Below are 12,397 nucleotides of genomic sequence, written 5' to 3'. Positions count from 1 at the left end.
AGAGAGAGTGGGAAGCAGAACAGGCAGATTTACTGAAATGCACTGCTGAGGAGAGCAGTAGAGGAGAGGTCTGCTGTGCCATATGTGGGTTAGCCACCTGGCCAGGGATCAAACTCTGGCCACAGTTGGTGATAGTGCTGAGACTTACCCTGTAGGCCATCAGGGAGGCCTGAAAGTAGTTAAATCTTCTTGAGAAAAGGTAGATTTGTATCAAAATTGATAAATCCATCTGGAAATGATAATGGAAGAAAGTCACATTCAATACAAGCCTTTACCAATTGCTGGGTGGTAATGGCATTAAATAAGATCACACAGAATGTGAAAAGTCCAATAATCTCTTTTGTTTTATACTTATTGTCATTTTTTATATTTAAATTATATACATTAATCACCTTGAATAAAATCACAATCAGTTACACATGTCATTGTTGTAATTATCATTTGTTTAAAATATTTTATGGTTTTTATTATAAATCAAGGTCTGCAGTAACTCTTAGATTTGAATATAAACTATTTCTAGGACTATTTTATATTGTTACAAAAGAGGGAAATTTATGCAAAATCAAAATATTCTTATATAAAGAAAGCAGCATTGTCAAGAATAAGACATCTTTAATGTTATCCAGCAATATTTATCTTGCCCATTCTTCATCCATTTTATGAAAGGATATGAAGAAGATGATCAAATAAACCTAAAGTAAATTGCTTTAAAAGTAAACTAAGGCAAAGAAAAAATAGGATAATATATTATTAAGTTAGGTATGTATACATATCTTTCAACATGGTTGTATTGCTTGAAAATTAAGCTACAGAGATATTTGTTATCTTTATTTGCTGACAGTAATTTTTATCCATACATTATCTTATATTTTGCAATGATTTTAATCTATTATGTTTATTATAAAATGTTTCTTTTTATTAAAAAATTTGAACCACCTTTGTCAGATAGGGAAAAAAATACAAAAGCCATAAATGACACACCTTTTAAAGAGCTATAATGATATGTTAGAGGAAAATTTCCTGGAGTGGGAAAATTGCTGAAGTAGCATTGGATTGCAGAATATATATGCCAGAGCAAAATTAAAATATGATATATTGAACTATTATTTTTTCCAATTACAAAAAATGCACAGCATCTGTCAATTTTATTCACAAAGTGTATAAAGATAACAGTGATAATGGGACAGAAGAGAGAGTATCTGTGTAGCTAATATGGTCTTTGTATTTGTACACTATTTCTATCGCTCTTTCTTTTTTATTTTATTTCTCCATTTGTGTCTTTGGACTCACTGAGTCTATCTTCCATTTGGTTTATTCTAGTTCCTTGGCTTTTTCCAGAATTTTTCATTTCTTCCATTATGCTACACATTAAGCACTTTTATTTCTCTTATCTTAGGAGATGTATACCAAAGAGGAGGAGTCCTTCAGAGACAGGGAAGTACTTTATGTTGTGAATTCTTTTTTTAGTATCATGCTATTTTATCTAAGATGTAATTACTGTTCTCATGTTTGTGGGTCATATAGGGTGTACTATCACATCACTCAAAAAAAAAAAAACTTTGTTGCTATGACTTTGTATTTCTGAACAATAACATAGGCAGACAACACAATCAACCTCTTCTGGGTTTGAGTGCTGAATGCAGTGCCAAGATTTGGAGAGCTAATAGGTTAAGTGGTTGAGTCTTTGTATGTAAATTTGAAAACAACTGGAGCCTTCTAGATCCTAGTTTTACCGAATAGTCTAGAAAAGGAGAAATATGGGAGTTTATAATACAGGGAAAGTTTTGTGACTTCAGTCTTAGACATATCGACAGATGATTCATATAGAAAGTGATCCATGTGTAGGAGCTGGGTGAACTATTCTACCAAAGGAGAATGATATGTGCTTTGGGTATAGATTTGGCAGTCATCAGTAGACTAACAAGCAGTTATGTTCTTAAACATAATGCAAGAATTAGCACACATAACCAATTTTACACAACCTGCATAAGCTCATTGAAGTACCTCAATTTGTCCAATCACAAGTATGGAAACTTACATGACATTAAGACATGAGCAAGTAACTGAAAGTATTGAAAGCATGTCACTAAAGAGAGATCTTACAAAATTCCACAGAGAACTCTTAAGAGTTTTAAGAAAGATAAAGAAATGGTATGAGAGAAGAAACAAATGTAAGCAATATTACCAGTTTTTCAGGTGTGGATCTCAGTCACATAGGATGACTTTGTCTTCAGATTGCTCAGTACAAAGATAGGTATAAGACATCTTGGTCTTAGGGGAACAACAAAGCATAAACCTGATGGAGGACTTGCCTTTCAGAGATAAGCTCTCAACTTTTACAGCTATATTTTACCAGCACTTTGCTTCCTCTCCAACATAACCTTATTTCTCCAATTATTAGCTCTTCCCTGAGTAGTCTCTAAGCTTCACAGGGAATATGCTATGCAGTTCTGAAACTGCTATCCAATTCTGAAACTGCTATGCAATTCTGAAATCATGTGTACATATACCTCAGAAATACTTGATCTTCCTGAGGTCCTTAGCTACTCGCGCTGTCATTCTTTCTTTGGAGCTGTGCTTGTCGGCACTCACACTCATTTGGAGTCTTTGAAGAATTTCCCCCCTCCACTACTACCCACTTGTACTGTTGTGTACAATTGCAGTCACCTGCCAATTTCAGGGCAGTGCTCTAATTCTTCTGTAAGTGAAGGTAAGTCATTTCTGAAATCTGTGCCTTGTATAACCTATCATTTCCCTACCATTATACCTGTTGCACTGATTTAAAAACCTTCTGGGAGATTTGTTGCACCCAACATGTTTTCACATGGAAAGTCCTATCACTATATTCTCAAGGTGTCATCTAACTTCCCTTATTTGTTTTAATTTTGTTTTTCTAGTTGTTTGATCTGACGTTTGGCAGGAGAAGGGGGTAGAATGAAAGCCAAACTTCTGCTATCCTTTGCCCCAAACAGACAATTGAATCACATTTAGTAATTCTATTGTCTTAGAAAGTTATATATTTCATCACAGTTCAAACGTGTTTGATAAAATTGTGTCATTAAGAGATTTTAAAATCCACAATTATATTTGATTTTAAAAGGGCTTTTTATTTATATAAACTGGACTCTTAACAAAATACACTTTTAATAAATATCCATTTCTTGAAACATTATAGCAATTGCTTTTTCAAGTATCTCTCATTAAATGGAACCATAAGGCTGAATAAAAAACAAATTTGCTTTTACAGAGTGGTGAAGATGAACTATAGGTTTGCTAAAGAACTGACATTATTCAACAAGATATTAAAAGTATAAATGTACTTTTAAAAATATGTATTTTATCATACTAACTACTCCATTTTTTAAAGGAACATTATAGTTCAGCTTCACAAGTTTTTTTTTTTTTTTTAAATAAGAGCAACAGTGAAAAATTGCACTTCAGCATGAAAAACAGAACAAAGAACAGTATCTTTTATCTCCTGTCAGGAAGCATTTTTGAAAACAAATCATCCAACCTTGTGCAACTTCAAAGAAGTAATCATTTCAGTAAGAAAAATCCAAAAGCATATAGTATAACTATTTATCATTACAGAAATGACTCTGCATATAAAACGGGCATATCAAACTCAACATATTACATCTTTTAGCTGGGCAATTAAGCTCTGTCAAAAACATTCTATTGTACTTGGTATTTGAAAAATGTTACATGTTAAAATGTGTATTGTGAACCCTAAACAGTCATTTGGAAGCAGTTTGCCTATATTCTGAAAATAAATTTAGAATAGTAACATTTTTGGTTTGTTTCTAAGCATCCCAAGATGTCAGACATATTCAGTTCTATAAAATGTAAAAACTATTCTCCATTATCAGGAGTTATATTGCAGTCTGCACAGAGTAAGTTGGTGTTTATGTTTGATGTTGTTTCTTTAATCACATACTGGCAATGGGTCATACTGACATGTATTAGGTTGGAAGAATAAATGCATTTTGAAACTTTGCAAGAACACATTAGTCAGGAAATACGTTTTTTCTGTCTATTTCAAAGAAAAGATATTCTGGCAAAGTCTGAGGAAATCAATCAAGAATTGAATAATTGCTGTGCTCCAAAGATCAGGGCTGTGTCATTGTTAACAGATGTGAGTGTCTATGTCTGTGTACCCTCTACCTTAGGATAATAAGCATCACCATGAATTTCCCCAGATAGGATATTATTCAAGTAATTCCTTCAAGTTAAAAAGAGAGTTTGAGATTCTCAGGGGAAGATATTAAAGAAAATGGGTTATATCCAGATTGGAGTGTCAGATATGCTTATTGCTCTCATGATAGGATTGCTTCTAGACCATCTCAGCAGATAAAATTAGGAGATATATTTAAGTATACTAAATAAATATACCTTTATGCATGCCTATATTTCTGCATCTCTGTGTGTATGCATATCCTATTATTGATAACTTATTATCAATAAGTTATTATTCATAACTCCGATCCCAGTTGGATATCATAGCATTTATTTTAGCCTTTTCCATTTTCTTATTTTTCATTTTTTTGAACAACGAGAAATTCAGTATTTCATATCAGTATCTTCAAATGCTAGTATGTCCACAATATAGTTTACAATTGCAAGCCCATTCCCCAGTACTAATACATTTGCTAATGGATTGCAGTATCTATGTCTACTGTCGTGGTCATCAGCATTACAGGATCTAGTCAAGGTGTCTCTGGGGTTGCTTAGGTTGATTCTTTTACTTTCCCACCACAGCCAATGTGATATTTATAATACACAGTTCATTTGTCAATATTTTCCTTCCATGTTGTGTTTTCTCTGAATTTTAGTTTTAATGTTTATTTGGGGGGGGGCTGATGTGAAACATTAGTAAGGTTTTAAGCATCAGAGTCACACAAAAGATAGACTCAGAAGGGACACCCACCTCTACTACTGTGATACCATTTTACACTCTAATCCCTCTCCCCATCACTCCCTGAAGGTAACCAGATTCCTTAGTTTCTGATTTAATCCTCCTGTAATTTTAACCTAGTATATAAGCAGAAATGTCTGAAATATTTTTATCCCTTCTTTCTTTAATGCAGGGTTATATATTATAGATATAGTTCTGTTGTCTGCTTTTTTTCACAAAATAGAAATAGCTCCATATCAGTGTATGGAAATAATCTCATTCATTTTTACAGCTTCATGGGAGTATTTTGGTGTGTGGATCTCCATAAGTTACTCAATCATTCTCTTATGAATGTATGCCATTTAATTTGTTTCCAGTGAGTTAAAATTGCAGACAGTGATGCAAAGAAGTAACTTGTACATATGCATTTTCATATTTTTATAGGTACTTTTTCCAGATAACTTCCTAGAAGTAAAGTTACTGACTGAAACATAAGAGCAGGTCATGTATAGTTTTGTTATTGCCAAATTATTATGCATTTGAAAGTCATTTTTATACCTCTCTTGTGATTTGCCTTTTAATGCATTTTGGCATTTTTTTCTCTTGGTTTTGGTACTTTGAACTTCAATTGTGAAGATATCCTGATACATTATAGTATTGTCTTTTGGTGGTATGTATTGCAAGTACTTTCTCCTTTGACTTTTTACTGGTGATTTTCATCAAATTTAGGGGGAAAAGTCATCAAATTGTTAACTTTTAATTGCATTCAGATTTTGAATCAACCCAAAAATTTAATTCCAGGACTCCATTTCATAGGAGATAAAAACAGAAGTACATAGTGCATGTGTTAAAGCATATTTATTGTTCATAGGAGCAGCTGAGTGCTGGCAAGATGTGAATGTACATCAGCAGGGAGATGTTTAATCATGACATTTTCACACCATGGAATACAATCTAATGCCAAGAAAATGAGTTGTCCTAAATTAGTTAAATGACTTTCCTCAATAAATTGTTGAAAGAGAAAAATAAGATGCCTCAAATTATATAAAAAACATTTTAAGAAAAAATGTTTAAAAGTCTATTTTAAAACATTGCTCTGCTGGTCACATCCAGGGAGAGTCTTCAAGGGTTTTTGTAGGTTTGTGTTTCTATAACTGACCCTCTGAAGGATGGATTACTTAGTCTAACATGCCACAAATATCTTGAGCAAAGTTATCCAGGGACTTTAGTTGTCAAAATAAAATCTGTTTACTTTAGGTTTTTATAAAACATTGTTCTGTAATCTTCAAAAATATATTTAGCATAGCAATGTTCAAACAATACAACAAGTTTAAGTAAATATATACCACTTTAAATTTAATATTAGGGTCTTTATTATGTCTTCTTACTTTTTTATTACTTCAAACTAAAATTTCCAAGACATTAATTAATATGTGTTTAGTTCTCTGCCAATGTTCCAAAAGGCCACTCTATATGCTAGTGATTTATTTACTTTTTCAACTTGTGCTAATGAATTAATAGCTAATTACTACTTGAATTGCTACATCTGAAAAAGTCAATAGTCCTGAGAGAAAGCAAAGAATAAACACACCAGAATCACAGGTGTGTTTGAATTTAAAACAATTTGTAACTATAAATCTCTTTCTTTGAAGATTGGAATATATTATTAGTTAAGTATAATACTTGGTCTACAGACAAAGCATAATTTATCATGTGAATCTGGAGATACTTTAGAGTATAAGAGGAGATTATAAAATAATAATATATAATTTTAAAAGCATTTCATAAAGGGCTACAATTGGTATTAAACAAAAATGAATAATTACCTAAATGTGTTTATATTAAAACTGCTGAAAACCTACCATTGATATGCTCAGCGAAATAAGCCAAAAAGAAAAAGAAAAATACCGGATGGTCTCACTCATAGCAGGAATCTAGAAAACTTAAATAAGGGACCAGGAAAATGAATATAAGAAAGTGAAAATCAAAATCAACAAAAAACTATGAACCAGAGACACTTTTTGGGGGGTGGGGGCGGGAGGGGAAGGATTGGGGTCAGAATGGGGCATTTGCAATTGTATGGGGGAATATAAAAATAAAATTTAATATTAAAAAAATAAATAAATAAAATTACAAAAAATATAAAATTGACTTGATTCTCATATATTTTCATTGTGTTCTTAGCCAATACTGTTTTTAATATTATGTCATTTGCATTTTTCTGAAGAAACTTTTAAATAGAGCCTTATTATTACCAAGTTTTTTTCTTAAAAACCTCTGTAATCTAAAGCTTGGGCCAGTCTAGGAAATTTTAAATTCTTTGAATCATACTTTTATTCAGAGAATCTTTCTTCAGCAAATATTCTTACCAGAGAAAAACAGTCACATATGGTGTCTGTATTTATGATGACTGTGCCTGTTACACTAAATTTAAATTCTGCAGAGCTGTAGGTCTCAGTGCTGTGCTGTTCTAATACAGAATATTATTTACAATTTAAAATAGGAGTCTAGGAAAAGATTATTCTTAGAAATCAAAATATGCCAAAACACAATTATAAAATATTGCAAGTAACTGTCCTTACATCATTTGTACCCTTACTCATTAATTTCATTAATCAGAACTCAAATCAGCTTTTATGCATAAAATGGCTGTTCAGTAGTGTCCAATTTCACTCTGCATTACAAATTTGGGACTATTAGGAGTTCCTTTTTCCATAGTATGAATAAGTGAAATTATTAGAGTTGATTCTTTAATAGAAAAAATATATTCTGAATAAAACAAACCCTATTATTTTTGTTCAATATAATAATAATAATAATAATAATAATAATAATGAAACTCTATCAAAAATTCACTCGATCAGAAACTTCAACAATTCTGTGAGAGAATTTAAGAGATTTTTCTTTTTTTCTGAGAAAATCACTAGGATCCTTGACAACACTGAGATGATTCTGTGACTTTGGAAGAAGAGAATATTTTCATTGTGAAGTTTTAAGTAGTCTTTCAGCTCTAAGCTTTAGCATACATTTATCCCACATTAGTTTATTTCTCAGAATAACTACTATAAGCCATAATACTTTTTGGCATGTTGATCCATTTGTAAGAACAAGAAATATTTCTAATGGTATATTATTTTACCCATCCCTCAAGCTTTTGAAAGAATATTGTATAATTATGTATTTTTCAAAGTGCTTCCATATACATTCTATAAGGAAATACAAAAGGAAAGTATTAAATAACATAACCTGACTTCACAACACTCAATTCACTAAACTACATTGCTAAACTTTTTGGGAGCATTCCCTCAGAATAAATGCAATGCTTAATTGATATATTGTAAGATTAAATTTCCTCCCTGAAAACTGGAATTGTTAAACTCTTATGTAAATAATTAAGTTTTGGGATCATTTGACTTTAATAAAGTGTTTTAATTCAATGTGGAATGATGAAAGAGATTCATGCACCTTTGATTTTAACACATATTTGCAAATGTTTTAACCTAATATTATTAATGTCTAATATTTGCAACAGAAAATTTCCCAATACAGCAGAAACTGATGCATCATAAACATTTGAACTACCATCTTTCCAGGAACAAATAATTTTATCTGAATTTTTAAAATTTAAGTCTGAAATCTCTTTTGATGAAAATAAAAAGATTATGACTTAAATATTTCAACACAAACCCAATGCATTTCACAGTTACTGTGTGTTTATGCCTTAGCATCAATTCACAGATATTAGTATTTTCCCATTTAAATTTAGGGTTTTTCTGATCTACTTTTTTTTTTTTTACACTGGAGAGCTTCATTAAAATATTAAGATAAAACAACTGTAAAAACTTTTTGCTACCTACATTAATTCCGAAACATCCCATCTATTTGCATGCAGTAACACTTCATATATTTTTCAAACCCAAGAAATAAGGTCAAGAATGAACATCAATAGCTCCTGGGAAAAAGGGAGGGTTCAGCAAGATTTGAGAACAAGAATGAAGGGAGGAGGGGTCCTCAGGGCCTCAACCTAATTTCCTCTGACCAGAGGCAATTAGTCGACTGATATTGCTCTGACCTCAAGACTGCAGCCAGCAAAAAAGTAGCTAGAGAGCTTTGTGCATACCCTGCTCAGAGTGGGAACTGGAAGGACAGCTTTAAGAGGCAAGAGGAATCCATGTCATTTCTTTTCCTGAAGATTTTTATACTGTTGACTTCTTTTGTAAAAATTTATATTATTCTCCTTTCACACAAACAAGTAAACATAACTTTCTGATTCTAAAAGTAGGACATTTTCACTAATCAAAATTCTGAATATATTCAATCCATATAATAAATCAACTAATTTGCAATCTACGCTACCACCAGACATTTAAGACAGACAGAAACACACACACACACACACACACACACACACACATGTGTATGCACACTAAGAAAAGAAAATAAGTAGTTTTTTTAGGATGTTGACATTAGAATGCCTCTCAAGGTTTAAAGAATCTACATCTAGTAATATCAACTATAAGAAATAATGATTGCAATGGGTAAAAATCACAGTAAATGCTAATACATATTCAGCACTTGGAATGTGTCAAGCTCTTCTTAGTGTAAAGCAGATTTGAGAGAAGTGGAGATGAAATGAGTTCATTAAAATAGAATAGCACCAATAACCTGGTTGAAGGCAAGATCCTCAAAAAAGGAGAAAGTAAAAACCAATGAATTTTAAGAATTTTGATGCCTGAAACTCAATATTTAGTTTTTTGGCTAAGATGTAGAGATAACACACTTTCCCCCAGACCTATCCTCCAAATAAAGTAAAGCGACTTTAACACTTAGGCCAACTTCATGGAAAGACTTTGGGGTAATATCTAAAGAATAGAATAATAATGTATATAGATTCAAAGGTAACAAGAAAAAAATGTCTTCCCTAAATAACCTATGGGTATTAGGTAGGATATGGGTTTAACTATCTACATATATATTTACTCCTTATGTGCAATAAAAAATAAAATAAAATGCTTAAATAAAATTATCTGCATACAGATAGTGCAGGAAATTAGAAGACAGATTTTGAGCCACTCCAGAGAGTGATATTTGTGTTATAACATTGCTTATCAATAACCAAATCAATCCTTTCCCTAAGAGCAAAACAAAATCAAAACCACATTTTCTCTAAAATGAATCATAATTTCCAGAAATATATTCTATAACATTAGGAACAACACTGCATGTGCTAGTGGTGAGCTGATAACCTCTTTAAACTGGAGGTTTTGATTTACTTTTGCAAATATCTAATTTTCCCCTTTCACAATCAAATTTAGTCTGCCATCAAATATAAAGGGATTATGTTAAATTCATCAGAGACATAAAACTAACATATTGTATGAGTACATTTATATGAAAGGTCTAGAAAATACAGGGAATTAATGAATGATTGCCTTGGGCTGTGAATGAGAATGAGAATTGATTGTGAATGAATATGAGGGATCTTATTGGGTGATGAGAATGTTCTAAAACTGCACTGGGCTGATGATTCTACAATTTGGCAAATTTACTGAACAGTTATTTAGTGTATACTTAAAATAGTTAATTTTATGATAAGTTATAGCTCAATAACATTACCAAACATGCTTCTAGTTTCAAAATAGTTTTCGATTTTTAGCTATTAAGATTTCAGCAAGAGAAATCCTTTATAAATACTTTACAAATAATAATGTAAAAATGACTTAAAGTATTCACTACTCACAGTTATCCATATTTAAAAGGGAAATATCTATTTTCATTCTTATCTCTATGATACAATTATTTCCTTGAAGAATATGTTGCATCTAATACATCATAAAATTGTTCTGTTTCTATTTCATGTGTATTAGGCAAGAGCATTTTCATTTCTCATAATATATTTTTTAAAAGATTTATTTATTTATTTATTTACTTATTCATTTATTTATTTATTTATACGATCACTGGGCACAGTCAGAAGCGCAGGAGGGTGAGAGAATTCACCAGAGTCAGAGCAGGTAGCAGGACAGGCAGAAGGACCAAGTACACTGCTGAGGGGAGCAGCGGGCGGCAGGAGAGGTCTGCGCACCATGTGGGACCCTCCTCTGGTGGCCGGGGAGCAGCCGGGGATCGAACCGGTGCTGCAGAGGCCACGGCAGCCTTGCAACCCAGCGCCCAACCACTGCGCCACCAGGGAGGCCCCTCATAATATATTCTTTTCAAATAGAATTTAAAATCATTGCAACGTTTTTTATATGGGTCATTTACAGAGCTTTAAATGTTGTGCTTTTTTAAAAAAATAATTATTTTTTAAGATTTATTTATTCATGCATACAAGAATGGGGGTACAGGCTAGATGTGCAGGAAGGTGAGAGGATTCACCAGAGACAGAGTGGGGAGCAGAACAGGCAGATTGACTGAAATACACTGCTGAGGGGAGCAGAGGGCACAACAGAAGAGAGTCTGCCATGCCATGTGGGACTCTCTCCAGCTGGCTGGAAATGAACTAGCGCTGCAGAGTCTGTGGACAGCTTCACAGCACTGTGCTCAACCTCCTGTGCCACCAGGGGAGGCCCCTATAATGCTGTGCTTTTATACTAAATAACTCTATGTCTGTTTACTACATAGTTGTTTTTTACTTTTTTTTTTAAAGATTCATTTATTTTTACACGAACTGGGGAACAGGCCAGAGGTGCCAGAGTGTGAGAGAATTCAGCAGCGACAGAGTGGGGAGCAGAACAGGCAGATTGATGAAATACACTGCTGAGGGCAGCAGTGGGTGAAATAGGAGATGTCTGCCACGCCATGTGGGTATCTCCCTGGCCAGCAGGAAATCGAACCCATGATCAGAGGCTGCGGACAGCTTCACAGCGCTGTGCTCAACCCACTGTGTCACCAGGGAGGCCCTGTTTTTTACTCTTTTTGAAGTTTTATTTCCTGAAATAAATGCCTTTTATTTAAAAGTAGACCATGCTTAAGTGTCTACATATCATCTTGAGAGCAATCGTTCCGAATGACTCAATTTAGCAACAAAATGATGAAGGAAAATCTGACCCAGGTGTTAGGGTTGATTTATGTCTTTCTCAAATTCATATGTTAAATTCTTAAACTCTATTGTGACTGTATTTGGAGATTAAATCTTTAAGGAGTTAATTTAAAATGAGGTGATTGGGTGGACCTAATCCAATATATGACCGATGTCTTTATAAGAAGAGGAGGTGAAAAATACAGACACACATGGAGGGAAAGTCATAGGAAGACAAGGAGAAAACAGTTATGGACAAGGTGAGGAGAGAGGCCTCAGAAGAAATCAACCCTGCCAACTCCTTGATCTTGGATTTCTAGTCTCCAGAATTTAGAGAAAATAAAATTTTATTGTTAAGCCACCCAATCTTAGCTACTTTATTACCACTATATTAGGAAACAAACAACTTAGGCTGCAAAACAAGATTAAAATAAATGCATGAATGTAAATATATATATGTATATATATTTCTCATTCTGTTA

Source organism: Talpa europaea (genome assembly GCF_964194135.1).
Source record: "Talpa europaea genome assembly, chromosome: 4".
Taxonomy (NCBI): Eukaryota; Metazoa; Chordata; class Mammalia; order Eulipotyphla; family Talpidae; genus Talpa; species Talpa europaea.
This window is presented reverse-complemented; position numbering follows the sequence as displayed.